Raw genomic sequence first — 22,066 nt, forward strand, 5'->3', positions numbered from 1 at the left:
TTCTAAGAAAGACCTAGTTGAGACTAAAGTGCAGGGACGGTGTACTATCAATTGTATTATTTACTGGAGCGTAAATATGAAGCATGCATCAAATATTGATCCTATGTTTGGATTGCGCAGTTTTGGAAGCATGAATTCCCTTTAAATACAGCTATTTATCCTAGGAATTACACAACATATTAGGGGTTTGGAGAGCTGCAGAATTGGCTAAGTGTTGGCCAAGAGCTAACTTGTGAGATGAGAGAGTTGAGCATACTTGTACAAAATTGTTCTAGTGAGAACAAGATTTTTATATTCACGCATATTTATGATATATACAATATAGATAGCGGGGTTTTAAGCAGTGGATTTCCTCATATACATATTGTGTTATGTGCCATTGATTTATCTTCTTCTTGTTCATATTGTTTTCATCAATCTATTGGCTTCCACTAGTTGAAAGTAGAAGTAGATTCTTGTCGTGTGCTTTAGTACATTGCATGAGCTTATGAATCTACGAGATTTTATACATGGTATCGGAGCTGAGAAAAATATACTAGAGGATATTTCGAAGTTTTGAGTTTTGGGTTATAGGTGAAATTTGAATTTTCAATACATATTTTAGGATCAACAGATGGCATTCTACGGTTTGTGGCTCAAGTATGCCTTTGAAGGCAACTCATATTTTGTAGCCTTGAGGGATAGCATGGAGGCTATGGTAGAGGATAATGGTTTGAAGGAATTCGTTGATCAATAAATTCCTAATCCAGTAGCATTGAATGCACAAAATTTGGTTGAATGGAAGAAGTGTGTGGCAAAGGCAAGGTGAATAATCCTTGAGGGATTTCGAGACCACATTGTCTTGAGTCTCCATGGCAAGGAAACTCTGTATGCTATGTGTAAAACATTAACGAACTTGTATCAAAATAATAGTGACCAAAGAAATTGGCACTGAAAGACAAACTTCAAAAAATCAAAATGGAGAAAGGCGAGACGATTCCAAAATACTTGACCAAGTTCACTCAGTGTCGTGATGAACTTGGAAGCATTGGAATCATGGTTTCCAAGGATGATATGGTGAGTCTTGCTCTTTTAGGACTCCCAAAGAGTTTGCATAGTTATCAAGACTATGTCAATGGTCGGGAGAAGCTGTCGGATTGGGAATGATTTCGGTCGGATTTGATGCAGGATGAGATAAGGAGGAACACTGGGGATGGCTCTTCATCAAAGACTCATGATGAAGAGAATTGTGCCTTAGCAATTAAGGCAAAAAAAGGGAAAGGGGAAGCTTCTGATTCTAAATCATATTATTATCATTGAGGTAAGAAGAAAGACATGACAAAGGTTAAGTGATTTCATTGTCATGAGCTGGGCCATTTTTCTACAAATTGTCTACTCAAGAAGTCCAAGAAGAAGTCCTCAGGAGGAGTGGCGGGTGAGGCTTTGGCCTCTCAATTCGAATTGGACTTTTCCCTGATTGCATGCATCGTGTCATTAATGATGGGAAGCGTATAGTACTTAGATAGTGGAGCTTCATTCCACATGACTGGTGAAAAATATTTATTCAGTGACCTGGAGGAGAAAGATCTCCAGATTCATATTGATATGGGTGATGACGGGAAGTATAGTTTTACTTGATTGGGCATGATTACTTTTCAGAGGGAGAATGGGGCTCCACTCCCCTTGAATAATGTTATGTATGTGCCCGGGCTGAAGAAGAACTTGGTATCCATTGCCATGCTTGAGGATAGAGGCTATGATGTGATCTTCTTGAAAGCAAGGGCGTTCCTTCGACACATAACCACAAGTCAAGTAAAGAAGATAGGGATTTGGGTGAAGAATCTATATAAGCTGGAGGTAGAGGAGTGTGTTTCTTTGAGAACAAAAGAAGAAAGGGTGCAGAGCCAAGACGTTAGTGAGTTTTGGCACAGGAGATGGGCCACTTGCATCATGGGGCTTTAAAGATATTGCAACAGATCTCTACCTGTATTCCCAAAGGTACACTTGAGAAAGTTGATACATGAAAGGGGTGTACTTTGGGAAAATACATCAAGTCTTCCTTTCACGACAGAGACAGTTGAGCAGAGGCTACTCTTGATTGAGTCCATTCATATGTGTGTGGACCATTCTCAACAAATGACCAAACACAGGTATTATGTTACATTTGTTGATTACGTTTCTCAAAAATGGTCGTTATTTTTCATGAAGAAAAATTTTCAAAATTTCACAAAGTTTTGTGAGTTTAAAGCATTAGTGGAGAAAGAGTCGAGCAAGAAGGTTAATTCTCTAAGGAGTGATAATGGTGGTGAGTATGTCTCAAATAATTTTAAGAACTTATGTGTAGAAGAAGGGATTAAACGGGATTTGACGGTACCCCATAACCCTTAGTAGAATGGAGTGGCCGAGAGGAAGAACAGAATCATAGTAGGGGATGAAAGGGAGATATTGCATGATCAAGGCCTACCACTAAACTTGTGGGCTGAGGCATGCAACATAGCAGTTTATGTTCAGAACTATAGCTTGAATCAGATACTTGAGATGAAGACACTAGAGGAGGCTTATTCTGATAAGAGGCCAGATGTTGGTTTCTTCAAGATTTTTGGTTCATCAGTATATTTCCATGTGACCAAATATGAACAGAAGAAGCTTGAACCTAAAGAAGAGTTGGGGATATTTGTGGGGTACATTGATACACCTCACAACTATTGGGTGTACCTTTTGACCATAAGAATGACAGTGGTTCGCAAGGATATCAGATTTAATGAGGAGAAGGCCATGAAATTTTCTCTTGAGAGGGGGCTTGAGCTACATACGGATGAGGAGATTTTAGCTCCTAAGTTTGAAGACCTTCAAATTGATGTGGAGCAACCACATGCAGAGGATCTGGTAGTGGAGACATCCACTCAAGTAGAGTCTTCCACAAAGGGAATAAATCACACCAGAGAGGCTGACAGATCGTTGGATGATGCACGGGAGAATGTGGGAGTGCCAACTTCTCAACACAAGCAGAGGAGGTCACCTGAGAGGTACACTGGATGCATGGATCTTATGCGGGAATGCATTCTGACAGAGGCATCTTCATTTAAGGAAGAAGTGCAACAGCTAGTTTGGGTTGATGCCATGTTGGAGGATTATGAGTACATAGTTCGTAACAGTATTTGGGATCTGTTCTCAAGACTAGAGGATAAGTCCATGGTGAGATCCCATTGGCTTTACAAGGTAAAGCAAGATACATATTGTAGTGTAGAGAAGCATAATGCTAGATTTGTGTCTCGTGGCTTTCCACAAGTAGAGGGGATTGACTATAATGAGAACTTTGCTCCTGTTGTAAGGTACTCGTCGATGATATCTATATTGGCACTAGCAGTGCAGATGGGTTGGAAGATACATCAGATGGATGTGAAGACAACCTTCCTTAATGGCATGATTGAGGAAGAGGTGTACATAGAGCAGCCTGAAGATTTTGAGACCTTTGACCGTGAGTCGCATGTGTGACAGCTCAAGAGAGTGTTGTATGGGCTGAAGCAAGCACCCCATGCTTGGTACACTAGGATAGATAGCTACTTCACCGGGTAGGGCTTCGTGAAAAGTGGAGCAGATGCAAACCTATACCACATAATGGTGGAAGTTAAATTGTTGATCATTGTACTTTATGTTGATGATCTCATACTGACATGTGATGATCTGTTGATCAAGTCTTACAAGGAAGGCCTTACAAAATATTTTAAGATGAAGGAAATGGGGCTCATGCATTGATTTCTTGGCATGGAGGTATGGCAAGGAGATGGGGATTTGTTCGTGTCACAAGGTTAATTATGCCAACGAGATACTCAAGAGATTCCGCATGGAGAGAAACAAACCCATTGAGACTCCTCTAACAGGTAACTAGGGGAAGGAGGATGCTACTTTAGGGGAAGTAGTGGACACTACTATTATAGGCATCTTGTGGGTTCACTCATGTACTTGGTGAACACATGACCGGATATGTGCTATGTAGTTAACCAAGTTAATCAACTGATGGTTAAGCCTACCAAGTTGTATTGGAAGGCGACAAAGTATGTGTTGAGATACCTCAGGGTCACTTCTCAGTATGGATTATGGTATAGACGGATAGAGGGAGTGAAGCTTCAAGTCTTCACCGATGCAGATAGGGTAGGGAGTCCATCCGATAGGAAGGGAACATAAGGAGGGGTCTTCAGTATTAGGTCAATGACAGTTTATTTGTACAATAGGAAACAGAGATTGGTTGCACTCAGTTCGGCAAAGGCAGAGTACATGGTCGTGATTCAGGCATCATGTGAGGCCATCTAGATGAGGAATATCCTAGTTGGTTTGTTTGGTAAAAATATGGATTCAAGTGTGAATTACTATGATAATCAGATTTGTATCAAACTCTCTGAAAATCTAGTTTTTCATGATCAGTACAAGCATATTGATATTCAATATCATCATCTTAGAGATTGTGTATTGAGGAAGATTATGTTGTTAGAGTACATTCCCATAGAGGATCAAGATGCTAACATTTTGACAAAGGAATTTGTTATAGCTCCAAATCTCACTCTTGATGTTTGTGATGTTGCACTCATGGCCTAGGGCAACCCCTCCTTCCAGACCTGGTCCAAATACTTAAAAAATAGTGTTTTACTCCCTATATGTGACATTACCCTAAGCTGAACACGTGTGTACACGGGTCTGTTGCCCAACTGTTCCCAACGAATTCCCAACTAAAAACTACTTTGGGAGAAGTATAAAAAGGCTTCAATGGGAAGGCCTAAGGGAGGAGAGAATAGAGAGAAAAATCACTCTGCTGAGATTATTCCTGATCAGGTCTGAAGATCCTTGTGCTTCCAGCACTTCCCCCATTACAGGAAACCCTTGTTTCCTTGAGTCATGATGTCTTTTCACTAGTTGAGATATCCTTGTGTGAGTCATGGAAGGATCCTTTTGAAGATTTGGATTGGACGGATCTGGAGGACGGTTCTGCTTGGAGCCAATGAGAGGAAGATTCAGGTGATATCATGCCTTACTTGGTTTTAGTTATCTGCAATAAAGAAACACTTGTCTTGTTCTCGAAATCAATCTTCTTCATGCTTATGATGTTATTGTTATGGTTTGCCTACGAATCATTGTTTCAATTGTGTAACTAACTACCTTTCAATATGTTATGAAGTTGATTTCTATATGATGCTTAGTCCATATACTGCTATGCTTCTTTGAATTGATTGTTTTGCAGGTTTAAGGATCGAAAGGAACTCCAAGAGGGTTTGGACCCTCGCTGGATCTACCCAAACGAAGGACCCCCAGGTGTACCTCTCTTCGCGTAGTTTGTTTATTTTAGTATCATGGCTATGTGGAATTCTTGTTTTTTGTTGTGGATAAACCCCGCTCTACTAGGGTATTGACCCAAAACCCTAGGGGACTTTGTCCCTCAACAGAATTGGTGACTCCGCTGGGGACAACAGTAATGTTGTTCCTAGTTTGGGTTAATTTAAGCCAATCAGGGCTCAGCCTTTGATTTTCATGTTGTAACTGAGTTGTTTGTTCCTATAGGAACTCAGAATTTAAGTCTGAATAGTTCCTTCAGACCCCTTTTTTGCTTTTTTTTGTGAACTATCATATACACAGTTTTATTAGGTTACAGAAGCGTATGTACACAAGTTTCCCCATATAAACCCGTGTATACGCAGGTTTTTTTGGGTTGAATTGCATATACATGCAACTGTGCATTGACATAATAACGTATACCCTAATTTTCCAAGATTTTTGCAAATCTTTCTTGTTCAGAAAATTTGTTTGCTGGTCAGAGTGTTTCCTGAGCACTCAAGTTTGGTTGTCAGTCTATGTTTTTACAGCAAGTTTCCGGTTTCGAATTCTCTCTGGTTGTATAAAGTTTTGGTCTTGTTTTGTTTTGTTGCAAGTGTCATCATTTGTTTTGAGCACACGAGATTTCTCTCTGAGAATCTTGGTTGTTCTGGTCTTCTAGGGCAGAAACATTGGTTTCAATATTTGTGACAAACTTTATCTTTGTGATCTTCTTGCTTGGTGTCAGAACTGCATCTTGTGGTCATTTGCTTTTCTTGCTTTTTGAAAGTTGTTGAGTGACAATTTTGAGAGTTGTCTTTCTTGATCTTTTTATCATTGTCACCATGCTCTTTTTGCTGCTTTTTGGTCATTAAGAGCATCTTGAAACACCTATTTTGTTGAGTTTTCACCCATTTTGAGTTGATAACTTGCAAAGTGTTTTTGTTGCCTATTCTTTGGTCTCAAAGTTTTCAATAGTATTTGGAGCACTTTTGAAAAGTTGTTTTTTTCTTTGATTTTGAAGAAAACTTCTTGAAAACTTGGTTTTTGCTTTCTTTGGCCTTGTTTTGATTTAGTTTCTTTTTGCGAGTGAAAGTGCATTTTTGTTTGTCTTGAGATTTGCTTTTAGTGTTTGGATGAAAATGAGCATTAGCAACTTATATTCTATCTAAACATCTCAAGTGGATAATTAGGAGCGATAAACAAGTTACTTTCATTCTTTGCTTTAGAGTAGTCTTAAGTTTTTTGCATCAGCATATACTCATTGCATTAGGTTAGTTTGTGCATCTTTTAGGGCATCCATAGTTTTTGTTAATTTTTGTGAGTGTGAAGCTTGTTGCAAGAAAGGAAAAGGAAAAAGTTTTTTGCTTTCTAGGTGTTTCTTAGAACTCGAGCAGAAGTTGCTTTTCATCGAAAGAAAAATGATTTCATTCATGTAGTTACTTTTTATTTGATTTTGGCTGAATCATACACACATTATCACTTTCACTCCCATACCCTTGACTTAAAAGAATAGCCTTTAAAATCAAGCGTTAATTAAAATATACTAGAACTTGTTTATATTGTTGATTTAGACACACCAACAAGTTTTAGGATATTTAGGGCCTTGGATTAGGTGAGAGGAAAGAAAACTCTCCAAGGCCACTTTAAACTGTCAAACATAGAAGAATTAATAAAGAGTGCAAATCCAATAGCATTAAGGAGACCAGGAAAGCTCCAGATCTGGGAGTTAAGCACGAGGGTTTTTGAATATAAAGAAGAGAGATACCCCCTCTCCTACTTGTCAGATCTTACCTCAAGACTGTTCTGCCTAGCTTCTGACACGAGTTGGTAACCTTAGTTGTTTATCCTAGGGATCTACACAGGTGGCTATAGAGAGGAATCCCGTAGCACTTGAGGTCAACGTTGTATCACTCTCAACAGTACTTCTAGAGGGAACCCTTGCAAAGCTTGGGGCTTGCACCAGCACGGGCTATTGTTTGGAGGCCAGCGTAACTTCCTCTGATACCTTCACTGGTAGGCCTGGGCTGTCATTATCCCAGACTATCTTCGGAAGGCCCCTACTTCACTTTCTTGTATTTTGGTGTCTAATCCTCATCACCGGAGCAGAAATACTTGAAAGTCACTTGATTCGTTGTATCTTTAGGGACTTTATAGTTGAGTTCTCTTTGCTCCTTGTATATAGTTGGCTTTAGGTATTTTTGTCTAGTCACTTTTGGACTTTGTATTCTGAGTGACTGACTTGCCACTCCGTCGATCTTGAAAGGATTTTGGTCGTTCTGCTAAGTGAGATTTGGAGCTATAACAGAATTGTCAAGATGTAAATTCAAGTTTCACAGAGACAGGATTGAAGTAGATAATAATACCTTTCTTATTGAGAGGGAGTGTTGAGAAATGGCAATAAGAAATTCCAGTTTAATTTTTCCATGAATTAAACTAAGAATTAAAATCAAATTCTATTCTCATAGCAATGTGTAAATAGTTAATTAAGTTTAATTAACTTAATTAGCTTAGGAATTTCGAGTTGGAAGTCTTTCAGTAATCATGTATATGTTGTCCCTAATTTTTAGGGGTCCAGTATGAGTTTAAATTGAGTTGGAAATTAGACCACTCAGTTTACTGAGTTAAGTTTAGTTAAATTAGTTCCAAACTGTATGTGGAACTCATAGAGAGTTAACAGTCAGTTGGTTCACTAATTTATCCACAAGTGTCACTCTAGTTAACTAGAGATTCTGTCATTAAAAACTCATACATGTCGATTCTGAGAAGGACGTAGTTGAGACTAGAGTGCAGGGATAGTGTACTATACATTTTATTATTTTCTGGAGTGTAAATATCATGCATGCATCAAAGAATGATCCTATGTTCGGATTGCGTAGTTTTGGAAACATGAATTCCCTTTAAATACACCTTATTCATCCTAGGAATTACGCAATATATTAGGGGCTTGGAGAGCTACAGAATTGGCTAAGTGTTGACCAAGAGCTAGGTTGTGAGCTAAGAGAGTTGAGCATACTTGTGCATAATTTCCTAGTGATAACAAGCTTTGGGTCTTCACTCATATTTTTGATATATGCAGTACATATAGAATGGTTTTGAACAATGGCTTTCCACATATACATCTTGTGTTAGGTGCCATTGATTTATCTTTTTCTTGTTCATATTGTTTTCATTGATCTATTTCCTTTTTCTCGTTGAAAGTAGAATTAGATTCTTGACCTGTGCTTTAGTACATTGCATGAGCTTGTGAATCTACATGATTTTCTATAACATCTAAATGAATAGGTTCCTTCACTATTTTAATTTATTGTGCATTCATCATTTGCAATATTTTCTCAACATACTTCCTCTTACTTAACTAGAGTTTCCTATTATCTCCCTCTCTTTTAATTTTTGTGCCCAAGATAAAATTTGTAGCACCAAGATCCTTCATGTCAAATTTAGAGGAATGTTGGGTTTCCACTTCCTCGATGAGTTTCCTATCATTTGCAATCATCATCATATCATCCACATAGAAGAAAAAATAAACAACATTATGACCAACTAATTTAAAATACACATATTGATCCACTTTTCTCCTTATGAAAAAAAGTCCTTGTATATGTGTATCGAATTGTTCATACTTCCTCCATGTTGATTACTTTAACCCATTAAAGGGCCTTTTCAAGTTGTATACCAATTATTTATTACCCTACACTACTTAGCCTTAAGGCTACTTCATGCTAATCTCTTCTTCTAGATCCCCATGTAAGAATGTCTTCTTCACATCCATCTATTCTACTTCAAAATCAAAATCAGCAACAACAAATAAAATATATCTAATAGAATCTAACTTTGGAATAGGAGAAAATATATCATTTATGTCAATTTTATGCACTTGGGTATAACCTTTTTCTACTAACCAAGCTTCATATTTCTACACTTTTCATTCTACATTCAACTTCTTCTTAAAAGCCCATTTGTTGCTAATAGGTTTTCTTCTAGCCAATAGCTCCACTAGATCCCAAGACTCATTTTTGTCCAAGATGATCATTTCTCCAACTATGGCATTTTTTCAAAGTTTTCCATCCTTTGAATCCACTATACTCCTAACAATTATAAGATCATCATTAGTAATAAACAAATCAAAATTTGAATAGAAATCAAGTGGAGCATACCTCTTTAGTTTCCTTCTTTCCCAGAACAATCTCCTCAAAACTAGAGTATGTAGTTCTTCTTCTTTTGAACCATTTTCTTTTATAGAGTCCGAGTCATCATCCTTTAGTTCAAACTCTCTATTTTATGGTTCTTTATCCCTTGGTAGGACTTCATGTTTGATAACATCTTTCATTTCTCTAAATACCACATCTTGACTATAAAAAACCTTTCTTTGTTTTTGGGTTTCTAAGTTTATAACCTTTTAAACCATATTTATAACCAATAAAGATGCACCTTTCATATTTATTATCCAAATTAGTTTTTTTTTCCTTTTGAACATGTACATGTGCATCACAACCAAATACCTTGAAATGTGCAAGATATGGTTTCTCACAAACCCATACCTCATGTAGATTCACATCATCCAACAATGATGAGGGTGTTATGTTTACCAAGTAACATGTAATATGCACTTTCTCTTCCTACAATTCTTGTCCTAACCCAATGCAACTAAGAATATTTCTTACTTCTTCCATCAACATCCTATTCATTTTTTTTGCAACTCCATCCTATTGAAGTGTGTATGGGGTTGTAATTTTCAGTGCTATACCAAGCTTCTTACAGATCTCTTCAAATTCCTTCTTGTAAAAATCTCCACCGTTATCCATTCTTGACACCCTTTTTATCTCTATTTGATTCTCCACCAAAGAATTATTTAACTCTGTCAAAGACTTCAAATTTCTTTTTGATGAAATATATCCATATATTCCTCAAGAAGTAATCTATAAATGAGATGTATTACATTGATTCACCCAATGATGGAACCAACACAATTCTAAAAACACCATTGTACAATAGTTATAGTATTGGACAAACTCACCCAATTTTACTTCCAATATATATAATGTTCACAAAACTCAAAATATAGAGAGAAATTAAAAATACCTTCTACCATACCATTATCATGCAGTACTCTAAGGCCCTTGTCTCTAATATGTCCTTTTATTTGATGCCACAACATAGTATTTTCTCCTAAATATGCAAGATTTTTTCCTTATTTTGCTCCACTCTCAAGAATAATGGAATTCTTGTACCCATCACTAACAATGGTTCCAAATAACTTATACAAAGTTCCAATCCAAACTCCCCTCAACAATGTTAAATTTTTCAAATTGCTCTATGATGTATCAGTTACTTTAGCCCAAAACAATGTAAACTTTGAAACGGGAACTATAAACTCAAAACGGTAACTCTGGCAAAAAAACTCCCAAAAAACATAAAAAAACAGTGCTAAAAACGAAAAGTGTGTATACTGGAACGATGGTTTTTTTTTTAGGGACAATTTTGAACATGTTTTAAAAATGGCAGTGAAAACAAAATTTTCGTGCAAAATACAGCTTAAAAACGAAAAAGTGATTATACTGGAATGATGACTTTTTTTAGGGTCAATCTTCAAAATTTTAAAAAAATGCTAGTAAAATGATCCAACAACATAAAAATGACCCATAACTTCTCATTTAACACCATATGGAAATCAAAAAATTTATTTCAAGATACGATGCATACATCAGTTAGATAAATTGTCTTAAACAATTATTCAAAATCACTCATATTTTCTTGCACACCATCAGAATTCACATCTTCAGATGAGTGACTGGATGCTGACGAAGATGTTCCATATTCTTCTCTTTCATTAAGTAGTTCCCATCTGAGTCCACATGCATGCCCATCATTTCAGGTTTCAAAATTCTTCTAGATCTATGACTGGCTTCAGCAGACTCCCATCTCAACACTGTTCCTTTTGGTAACAACCTTTTCAGAATCTCTATCGTCTTGAAGTGAAGAGTTCCTCTCTTTGTTAAATTGAAGTCATAAACAAGTATGTCAACATCCTCCAATTTCAATATGTCTGTGTGGTGACGATTTATATTCGTACCCTTTCTTTTTCTCTTTCTGCCATTTTTTTTGTCAACTACCATCTCTGGCTTATGCACACCATTGAATGGGTGTGTATTTGTGGCATACCAATGTACTTCACCACTTGTAACATCCTCATTTTCTGTAAAGACCTTTATAACTTTAGCAACCCATAATGGATAGCCATTGGGATCTCCATCTGCTAGCACTGCGATCATGCATACCTCCTTAATATCCTGTACTGAACCCCTATAAAGGTCTTCCATGGCTTCACGTTGTGCACGAGATCTTCTAGAACCAATATACATCTCTCTTTCCTCTGCTTGTGAAGAATTAATAATACCTTGAGATTGTTGTTGTTCAACAATGTTTATTTCCTCATGTGCATTTGACACATTTTGTGGCCAAATAAATGGATTTTTCAAAGGTATATCTTCATTTGTTGTTGTTGAAATGATATCACTTTGATTATTGAAAAATGACTCCCACCAAACTGAATCCGCAATGTCAAAGTACTCATATGTATATCTACTACATTTTTTAATTTCTTCTAGGCAATCAGAATAATTTATATCTCTATTTTTTTGCATGCATTATGAACTTCACCAACTGATTGTAATAACAATATTTTTGATGCAAATATTGGATGATCTGGAATGAACTTCAAAAATTTCAAACCTGATGACAGTGCCCATTTTGCAGTAGTTGAATACTTCTGGCCCCATATTAGTGTTTTCCCATCGATTTTTTTGATACAAAATTGATGTTGGAAGCTAATGTCATTAAGTTGTTCAATGCATTTCCCCTCACCATATGATCCTATAATAAACCTTCGCATGTCAACAATTTCTTCCAACACATTAAAAGTAGGCTCTGGCATGTATGATTTCTTAATACATTCAATTAATGATGGCAAGCTCCCAACTTCCTTCCTCCTCAATGTGACTGAAAAACGACTGAACATCTGATCAATATGGTCATGAGTGTGCCCAACAAGAAAGGAACCAACCTTTACCTTCTGGAAAATTCTCAATTCAACAAGCATGTTTAGATATCCAAAAACAACTTGATTTTTGTTTTCACAACAAGTGTTGTCCAATTGTAGATATAAAACTTCAGGAAGATTACCAAACCAATGAGAAAGCACATCATGTATTATGGTTATGGTCAGATTTGCATCATTATGAATATTTGGAGCTATGAAGTACACCTTTGGCACCATTTTCCCATTGAAGACCATACAACCGACCAAGTGATACTGAATAAAGTTTTCCTCCTGTAAATTTTTGGGTGTGCGGACAAAATGTGGTAAAAGTGTCTTCTTCTAGTCCATACCATCAATTATCAAACCCACATATTTATTCAAATTATCATAACACTTCTTTCGATGCTTGTACAACTTTTTCCTTTCATTTGTTTGTTGTTCGCGATGCTCTTGAAGTTCTTTGACAATTGAATCTACACAACATAAAAAAAAAAACCATTAAGAAATATGTTTTCATACTTGATGAATATACAATTTTAAAAGTTAAAGTTATGAATGCCTACCTCTTTCTGACCCTTCACATTTGTCCCTTTTTTATTTAAGAGAAGCACATGTACTGCAACTCCCCATCCTTGTCTTCTTAGGAATATGGAAATTGTTGAATTCTTTCTTCCATACCTTCACAAAATATTGATATGTAATAAACCGGCCATGTCTCTCAGTACCTTCTGCATATTCTTTGTATAAGTTGTAGATTTCCTATCTTGAAAAATTATCTGGAATATGTATTGTCTCTCTATTTGGCATACACTCTCCATGCTTTGAAAAGAAATCTTTCATCCATGACATTGCAGTATTTGATAATTGCCCAAACTGTCTTTTATGACGTAATTCAGAATAAAAAGTGGGATCCTTTTCCAAATTTTCTTGAATTCTCGAGAGACAAAAATTCCCAATCGAATGAAACATTTTGAAAGCTTTTCTATAGATAAATAAAGTCCTAATATGATAATCATAACCTAACAATGTAGATTGCATGCACCCAACTAAATATGAATTTTGAATGCTTTTATTCATTGACAAATATCTCTTCCTACTCTATAATGCAAATTTGAAATCCATTTGTTTCAAGCAATCTTTTTGGCAACATCCACTTGAAATGAGTGCACTGATAGAACTTCTTCTCGTAAGATATTCTACTCTACCCCTTGTATAACTAGAACATCTTGCATTGATACGAAAAGGTCTGCTCCTACTCCTCGATACTATATTTCTTGGCAACATCTCCATCATTGGATCATCATTTTTATAAGGATTTTCATACTCATTAAGAGGAATGTTATCCACACTATGATCAACTGTGCTTTTCAAATACTGACTTGGAGGATATTGTTCATCTTCCCTTTCTTCAGTGCTACTGTCATAGTCCTTAGAATTCGGACTCAATGGAAAATTTGACTTGATATTTATTGGATATTCTTCCTCATGTGCATTTTCAGTGTTGCTCTCACAGTCCATAGAATTAGGACTAAGTGCATCATCCTGTCCTTCATCACTGCTACCTTTATACTCTTTTTTTTAAGTATAGGGGGTTTACGCAGTGCATTATATTAGATATCATTTTTGGGATTCAACTGCGTTAAGTAAGTCATTCAAGTATGACCATTTCCATGAGAGGTAGTCGTAAGTGACTAATTTCTCATGATTTGAATAGTTCACTTAGCACTCATTGCACTGGGTGATGCTCACAGGGGTGAAGAAGTGGGATTGAAACTGGTGATATAAATCACATAGGTTCAATCATCACTTCCAGGGCTTGCACCCGGTAACCAGGACTTCCCGGGAGGTCACCCATCCCAGATCTCCTCTGGCTCAAGCGCGCTTAACTGTGGAGTTTTCCCCACAATCAAGCCCACTTAGCTTGCTACCCCATTTGCAAAACCTTAGCAAGTATTGTGCCTCATGAACCATTCAAGTAGAGATCCCTTCACTCTTTTTGAATTTAAGTATAGGGGGTTTACGCAGTGCATTATATTAGATATCATTTTTGGGATTCAACTGCGTTAAGTAAGTCATTCATGTATGACCATTTCCATGAGAGGTAGTTGTAAGTGACTAATTTCTCATGATTTGAATAGTTCAATTAGCACTCATTGCACCGGGTGATGCTCACAGGGGTGAAGAAGTGGGATTGAAACTGGTGATATAAATCACATAGCTTCAATCATCACTTCCAGGGCTTGCACCCGGTAACCAGGACTTCCCGGGAGGTCACCCATCCCAGATCTCCTCTGGCTCAAGCGCGCTTAACTGTGGAGTTTTCCCCACAATCAAGCCCACTTAGCTTGCTACCCCATTTGCAAAACCTTAGCAAGTATTGTGCCTCATGAACCATTCAAGTAGAGATCCCTTCACTCTTTTTGAATTTAAGTATAGGGGGTTTACGCAGTGCATTATATTAGATATCATTTTTGGGATTCAACTGCGTTAAGTAAGTCATTCACGTATGACCATTTCCATGAGAGGTAGTCGTAAGTGACTAATTTCTCATGATTTGAATAGTTCACTTAGCACTCATTGCACCGGGTGATGCTCACAGGGGTGAAGAAGTGGGATTGAAACTGGTGATATAAATCACATAGCTTCAATCATCACTTCCGGGGCTTGCACCCGGTAACCAGGACTTCCCGGGAGGTCACCCATCCCAGATCTCCTCTGGCTCAAGCGCGCTTAACTGTGGAGTTTTCCCCACAATCAAGCCCACTTAGCTTGCTACCCCATTTGCAAAACCTTAGCAAGTATTGTGCCTCATGAACCATTCAAGTAGAGATCCCTTCACTCTTTTTGAATTTAAGTATAGGGGGTTTACGCAGTGCATTATATTAGATATCATTTTTGGGATTCAACTGCGTTAAGTAAGTCATTCACGTATGACCATTTCCATGAGAGGTAGTTGTAAGTGACTAATTTCTCATGATTTGAATAGTTCACTTAGCACTCATTGCACGGGTGATGCTCACAGGGGTGAAGAAGTGGGATTGAAACTGGTGATATAAATCACATAGCTTCAATCATCACTTCCGGGGTTTGCACCCGGTAACTAGGACTTCCCGGGAGGTCACCCATCCTAGATCTCCTCTGGCTCAAGCGCGCTTAACTGTGGAGTTTTCCCCACAATCAAGCCCACTTAGCTTGCTACCCCATTTGCAAAACCTTAGCAAGTATTGTGCCTCATGAACCATTCAAGTAGAGATCCCTTCACTCTTTTTGAATTTAAGTATAGGGGGTTTACGCAGTGCATTATATTAGATATCATTTTTGGGATTCAACTGCGTTAAGTAAGTCATTCACGTATGACCATTTCCATGAGAGGTAGTCGTAAGTGACTAATTTCTCATGATTTGAATAGTTCACTTAGCACTCATTGCACCGGGTGATGCTCACAGGGGTGAAGAAGTGGGATTGAAACTGGTGATGTAAATCACATAGCTTCAATCATCACTTCCCGGGAGGTCACCCATCCCAGATTCTCCTTATACTCATTAGAATTAAGACTAAGTGCATCATCATGGCCTTCATCACTGCTACCTTTATACTCATTAGAATTAGGACTAAGTGCATCATCCTGTCCTTCATCACTACTACTCTCATAGTCCTTAGAATTAGGACTAACTAGACACCATGGCACTCCATACTTTTGAAGAAGGATAATAAACTATCACCAAAGTATTATGGTCCGTACAAGGTGTTGCAAAAGATTGGTACTATGGCATACAAATTGGAGCTTCCTGCAGCTTCTCGATTGCACCCAGTTTTCCATGTTTCATGTTTAAAGAAGGTTATAGGCGACAAGCTCCCAATTCAAACGATATTGCCAGAACTTGACGAGGAAGGAAAAATTATATTGGAACCGGAAGCAGTCACAGAAACAAGAACTCGACAGCTACGAAATCGATCAATTTCAAAGTATCTCATCAACTGGAAGAACTTACCCACTGAATATTCCACATGGGAGGACAAGAATTTTATACAGAAGCATCAAGAACTACTCAAGCATTGAGGACAACGCTTTTTGAAGGAGAGGGGCATGTTAGGCCCCTATACTACTAGTGTAACCCCTTATTTTTATTAGTATAACCCACTTATTATATTGATGTACCCATGTAGTGCCCATATTGTTACGATTGTGCCCCATAGAAGCCCACTATTGTTATTATTGTGCCCTTACATTATTATTGTTATGTCGGCTCTGATTATGTTATGACCCCTTAGACTCCTATATATAGAAAGGAGGTCTATTCATTTGTATCATCCAAGAATTGTTCATTTATGTAATGTAAAGGAGGTTTCCCCCTCGAAGAGGCTGAATTCTAAGGCGTTGATCTATCTTTTCTATCTTTTCTTGAGCTGGTTTCATAACATAGTCCTTAGAATTAGAACTAACTGGACACCTTGACACTCCATACTTTTGAAATTCATCATCATGCATTTCATCACTGCTGCTCTCATAGTCCTTAGAATTAGGACTAAGTGGACACTTTGACACTCCATTCTTTTCAAATTCGTTATCATGCTCTTCATCATTGCTGCTCTCATAGTCCTTAGAATTAGGATTAAGTGGACACCGTGACAATCCATTCTTTTGAAATTCGTCATCATGATCTTCAACATTGTTGCTCTCATAGTCCTTATAATTAGGACTAAGTGGACATCGTGCCACTCCATTCTTTTGAACTTCACCATCATGCTCTTCAACACTATTTCTCTCATACTCCTTAGAATGAGAACTAAGTGGACACCGTGACACTCCATTCTTTTTAACTTCACCATCATGTTGTTCATCACTGTGGAGGGACGGGTTGGGGTGGGGGACTGGGAGGGGAGGTGGGGGGGGGAGGGGGGGGGGAGGGTAGCGGGAGCAGGGGGAGGGGGGCCGAGGGGGAGGGGGAGGGGAGGGGGGAGGGTAGCGGGAGCAGGGGGAGGGGGGCCGAGGGGGAGGGGGAGGGGAGGGGGGAGGGGGGTCGAGGGGGAGGAGGGAGGGGAGGGGATGGGGGGGGATGGGAGGGGGGCCGAGTGGGAGGGGGAAGGGGGGGGTGGATGGAAGGCCGGGTAGGGGGGTAGGGGGAGGGTAGGGGGTAAGGGGGTGCAGTGAGGAGGGGGGGTAAGAGGGTGGCGTAGGTGCCCGGGGTGCCCGGGGGGGGGGGGGGGGTAAGGGGGCAAGTGGGAGCTGGGTAGGGGGAAGGGTGGGGGAGCCGAGGAGGGAGGGGGATAGTGGGGTAGGTGGGGGGGCCGAGGGGGGAGGGGGTCAGGTGGGGGGGCCGAGGGGGAGGTGGGGGGCCAGGTAGCGGTGGGGTGGGTTGGTGTCAAGGGGGTAAGGGGGTCGGGTGGATGGGCTGGGTAGGGGGGTTGGGTGAGATTTCCGAGGGGGGTAAGCAGGCGGGGTGCGAGGGCTAGGTAGAGGGGTAGCGGGGGTGTCGAGGGGTGTAAGGGGATGGGGTGAGGGGGCCGGGTAGAGGGGTAGGGGGGAGGGGGGGGGTGTCGAGGGGGGTAAGGAGATGGGGTGGCGAGGCCGGGTAGGGGGTTAGGGGAGGGTGTTGAGGGGGGTAAGGGGCTCGGGTGGGTCAATCGGGTAGAGGGGTGAGGGGTGAGGGGTGAAGGGGGGGTCGGGTAGGGGGGTAAGGAGTGGGGGTCGGGCGGGGGCCGAGTAGGGGTTGGAGTGGGGGGGGTCATGGGGGGTAGGGGCAATAGGTAGGGGGAAAGGGAGGGGGTGTGGGTGAGGGCCGGGTGGGGTGGGTAGGACAGGTGTGTTGAGGGGTAGGGGGTTTGGGGGGGTGGGGAAGGTGGGGGATGGGGGGTAGGAGGGAGGACCGAAAAAGAGGGGGAGAGGGGAGTGGGTTAAGGGGGAAAGGGGGTAGGGGGGAAGGGGGGTGAGAGGGAGCGTCGGGGGAGAAGGGGGGGTAAGAGGGGGGGTAAGGGGAGTAGTGGTAGGGGGGTTGAGTGGGTAGGGGAGAGGGGGGTAGGACATAGGGGAGATGGGGGGTAGGAGGTGGGTAGGAGGGAGGGCTGGGCGGGGTTGGGGGTAGTGGGAAGGGGGGTAAGGGTAAGGGTGGGGTCGGGTGGCCATCTGATTACGGGGAGAGGTGGGTCGGTTGGGGGGAGGGCGAGGGGGTAGGGAGAATGGGTGGAAGGGGGGTAAGGGTGGGCTGGGGTGGTCGTCCGATTGCAGAGTAGGGTGGCTCAGTTGGGGGGGGGGGGGAAGGGGGATAGGTTGTAGGGGGTTAGGGGGTAGTGGGGGAATGGGGTGGAGTGGCGTGGGGGCTGGGGGGCGGGGGGTAGGCGGTGGAGGGGGGCACGGGGGGGAAGTGGATGGGTGTGGGGTGGTGTGGGGGTAGGGGGGAGGGGTGGATGGGGGGTAAGGGTGGGGTTGGATGGCCATCCGATTGCAGGGTGGGGTGGCGTGGCGTGGCGTGGGTCGATTGGGGAGGAAGAGGGGTAGGGGGGGCCTGGGGGGTAGGGGGTAGGGAAATCGCCCGCCACTCCGTGGATGGACTGGGTGGTGTCAGTGTGCTTCTACCATTTCTTAGAGTTAATATTTTTTTAATTTCAGTTATCTAATTATACAAATTAAAAATTTATGATATATTTTCGTTGTGGATTTAAGTTAATACGTTTTCATTATTTACTGATTTATGTGTTTCTATTTTTCAGGAAAATGGCATCAGAGAAGATTTCTGTGAATATGTCTAGACCAAAGACTCTTAAAGGTGCATCTTCTAAAAACATTGGTGAACGAACTCCACCTGAGCTCATGGCTACAAATCCTTCAAGTGCCTCAAATGATAAGAAGATGATTTCAGACTGGAAGATTTCAAAAGAGTTGAAACTCCCATCAAGAATCTGGTATGTGAAAGAAAGAGAAAGCCAAAATGTGAACATATATCTATATATTGATATACCGAATGAAAATGGAATTTTTGAGGTGATGGGAAGAGTCATAGATATGTGTTCGGTACTTGACACTTAAGTTGTTTACATACTTACAAAAGCTCCCAAGTCACATGAAAGGATTAAATATCGACTAACATATTCATTGTATGACACAACAAAGGTATCTACAAAGTTGTGTAAACAAATCGTAAATGAGATGAAACAAAACATTGTAAGTATTGTTATTTATATTTGTATTTTTCTTTCTTGAAAGTGTCTCGCTATATTTTTTTTATTTTGTTTTTATTGACATATGATGTTTTGTTTGGCAGAATTTTGTTGAAAGTTGTTCAATTAGGTTGGGAGGCATTCATTTCATAGAGCATGATATCATGAAAGTTGTCAGCAGTTTTTACTCAGTGTCACAAGAAGATATGGAAAACAAGTAAAATGTAGTAGTTGATGATGCTACAAAACTACATCCAAAGGATCAGAAAGAAAGGCCTCTGGTGGATAAATCTAGCAAGGGTAGACAAGTTACTTTTGAGGATGATGAAGTTGAAACTGACAGTCAAGCATATGTTGTCGTTACTGAAGATGACATTGAAACTTAGAAGAGCCGTAAGAGACCAAAAGTAACAACGCCCAAGAATAAATCTATTGAGAATGTTATGACGAAGAAAATTAAAGTTGAAGATTTTGAAGTAGTCATTACCAGTAGTCAAGAGCCTAGTGAAACTTCAAAAGAAAGCAGAGAAATTGTTACACCAGGAGCTGATTTAGAGGATGGCATTATCAAAACAAAACAAAATGCCATTTGACAGAACTTGACAAAGAAAAACTTAATTGATGGTGGTCGTACATTTCAGCTTAATGTTAGACAAACCTATAAGGCAAGTGAAGGACAATGTCGATATCAAGTCAGAAAGCCACACCATCTGCATGTTCACAACTTGAAGACATTGATGAGGTACAATCCATATGCTCATGTGGTTAATTATGTGCTTCTTGTTGATCCAGTTCAAGTTCCCAACAAAGAAGCATTTGATAAGTAAAAATGTTTTGAATACAGTTATTCTGTGCTTGGGGGGAACCATTCTGTAGAAGTTCAAAGACAATTGATGGAGGAATATCCCAATAACCCACGTTTTGAAACAATGAAATGTATCATTTATGCTGATTTATCGAATACAGAAGCAAAGTTAGTGGCATGGGATCATAATTCAGATAATGAATATAGGATGTCTATGACTTTCATCCAAAGGGTAGATTTATTCATAGTGAAGTTCAAGAAAAATGTGGTGGGGATAGGATAAATGTTACTGCAGATTTCCGAAGGGAATGTTGTATGGAAATAGACTATTAAATTGAAGATAAACCCAATTCAAAAGGTGGAAAACGCAACCTTCCTAATGATATATTCAGAGGTGTTGATAACATTTTCCAGTTGGCATTTAGAACTGGAGATGTTTGGAAGTTGATTGATGAGATTTTTAGCATGTGGGAAAACATTGGCATTAAAAACTAGAAGGTCAAAAAGTCTAAGCCATTGATATGTGGCGGCAGTAAATTAGGTCCTGAAATGAAGCAGCTTCCAGAAGATATGACTATCACACCTTGGAGAGAAATGCAAGGAGTGAAAGATGAAAAAATTGTCAAAACAATATTATCTCGTGTGAAGTCAAGGGAATTATCATTGGAGGAAATGTCTGAGGAATTTCAAAAGTAAGTTTGTTGAATTATTTTTATTTATTTCTAGATTATAATTTTCTTTTAAATAAAACATGTTGTTCTTGGTAGTATTTGTTATACATATCATTATATTGACTTTTTATTACTTTATCTATGCAGTCACAAAGTTTACATGAAAATTCAAGAACAAATGGTTTGTTGAATGAAGATAGTTGGGATGATGTTGTACGCAACTATCCAGATTCAAGTTCTACATCAACATTAAAAGCTTTTTATCTTGCATTTAAAAAGGTATCTTGATTTACACATTCATTTTTATTCATATGTGTACTATTTTTAATTTATAACTTACACAATATTTGTTTATTTTATAAAATATGAAGGAGGATGATAATGGAGCGCCAACTAGCTTCAGAACCTTTATTGAAAAATAAAGACCGAAAGACTGAGGAAGCAACATGATAAGAATGTTGAACTTGATCCAACTACTCATTTTATTTGGAATGGGCTAGACACTGTTCAATATCAAGTAATACAAGGTGACTGTGAAGACATTGCTAAACTCAAACTTAAAAGGGAGTATTCCCTAGTTATTGCAGATATTCCCCATGGTTTCAATATTCCAAACATTGACTATGATAGTGACCCTTATACTTATCAAGCTCTTAGTAAAGTGGTTGCGGGATTTGTAGAAGTCACGTCATCACCATTATGGAGATTTGTGACATTTCATTCAGACACACAATTGGCAATGATATTGTCAAGCTTCAAAGGGAAAACAAATTCAAGGATGCATCTTACATGGTAAGACATTTAAAATGTATATTTGATTAATGTTGAAAAATTCATTTATGTACAAGTTGATTGAACATTTACTATTTCATGTTATAGGCAAAAGTCAAATCTTCTTAACCGTGACGATCAAGTATTTATAAATGATTGTGAGTTCATTCATATTGATAGTTGGGCAAACGCTGATAGCTATATGTCTATGATTTTTAATCGGGTGGACGGAAAGAGTCATAGCCAAATACGAACTTATGATGTTGTTGTGAGAAAACTAACATATGAAGACAAAGAAGGAAAAGGAGAGATAGTTAACATTTATCAAAAACCACAATTATTGAT

This window comes from Pinus tabuliformis, chromosome 9, assembly GCF_031772625.1.
Source record: "Pinus tabuliformis cultivar Carrire ecotype Pingquan chromosome 9, CPIR1, whole genome shotgun sequence".
NCBI lineage: Eukaryota > Viridiplantae > Streptophyta > Pinopsida > Pinales > Pinaceae > Pinus > Pinus tabuliformis.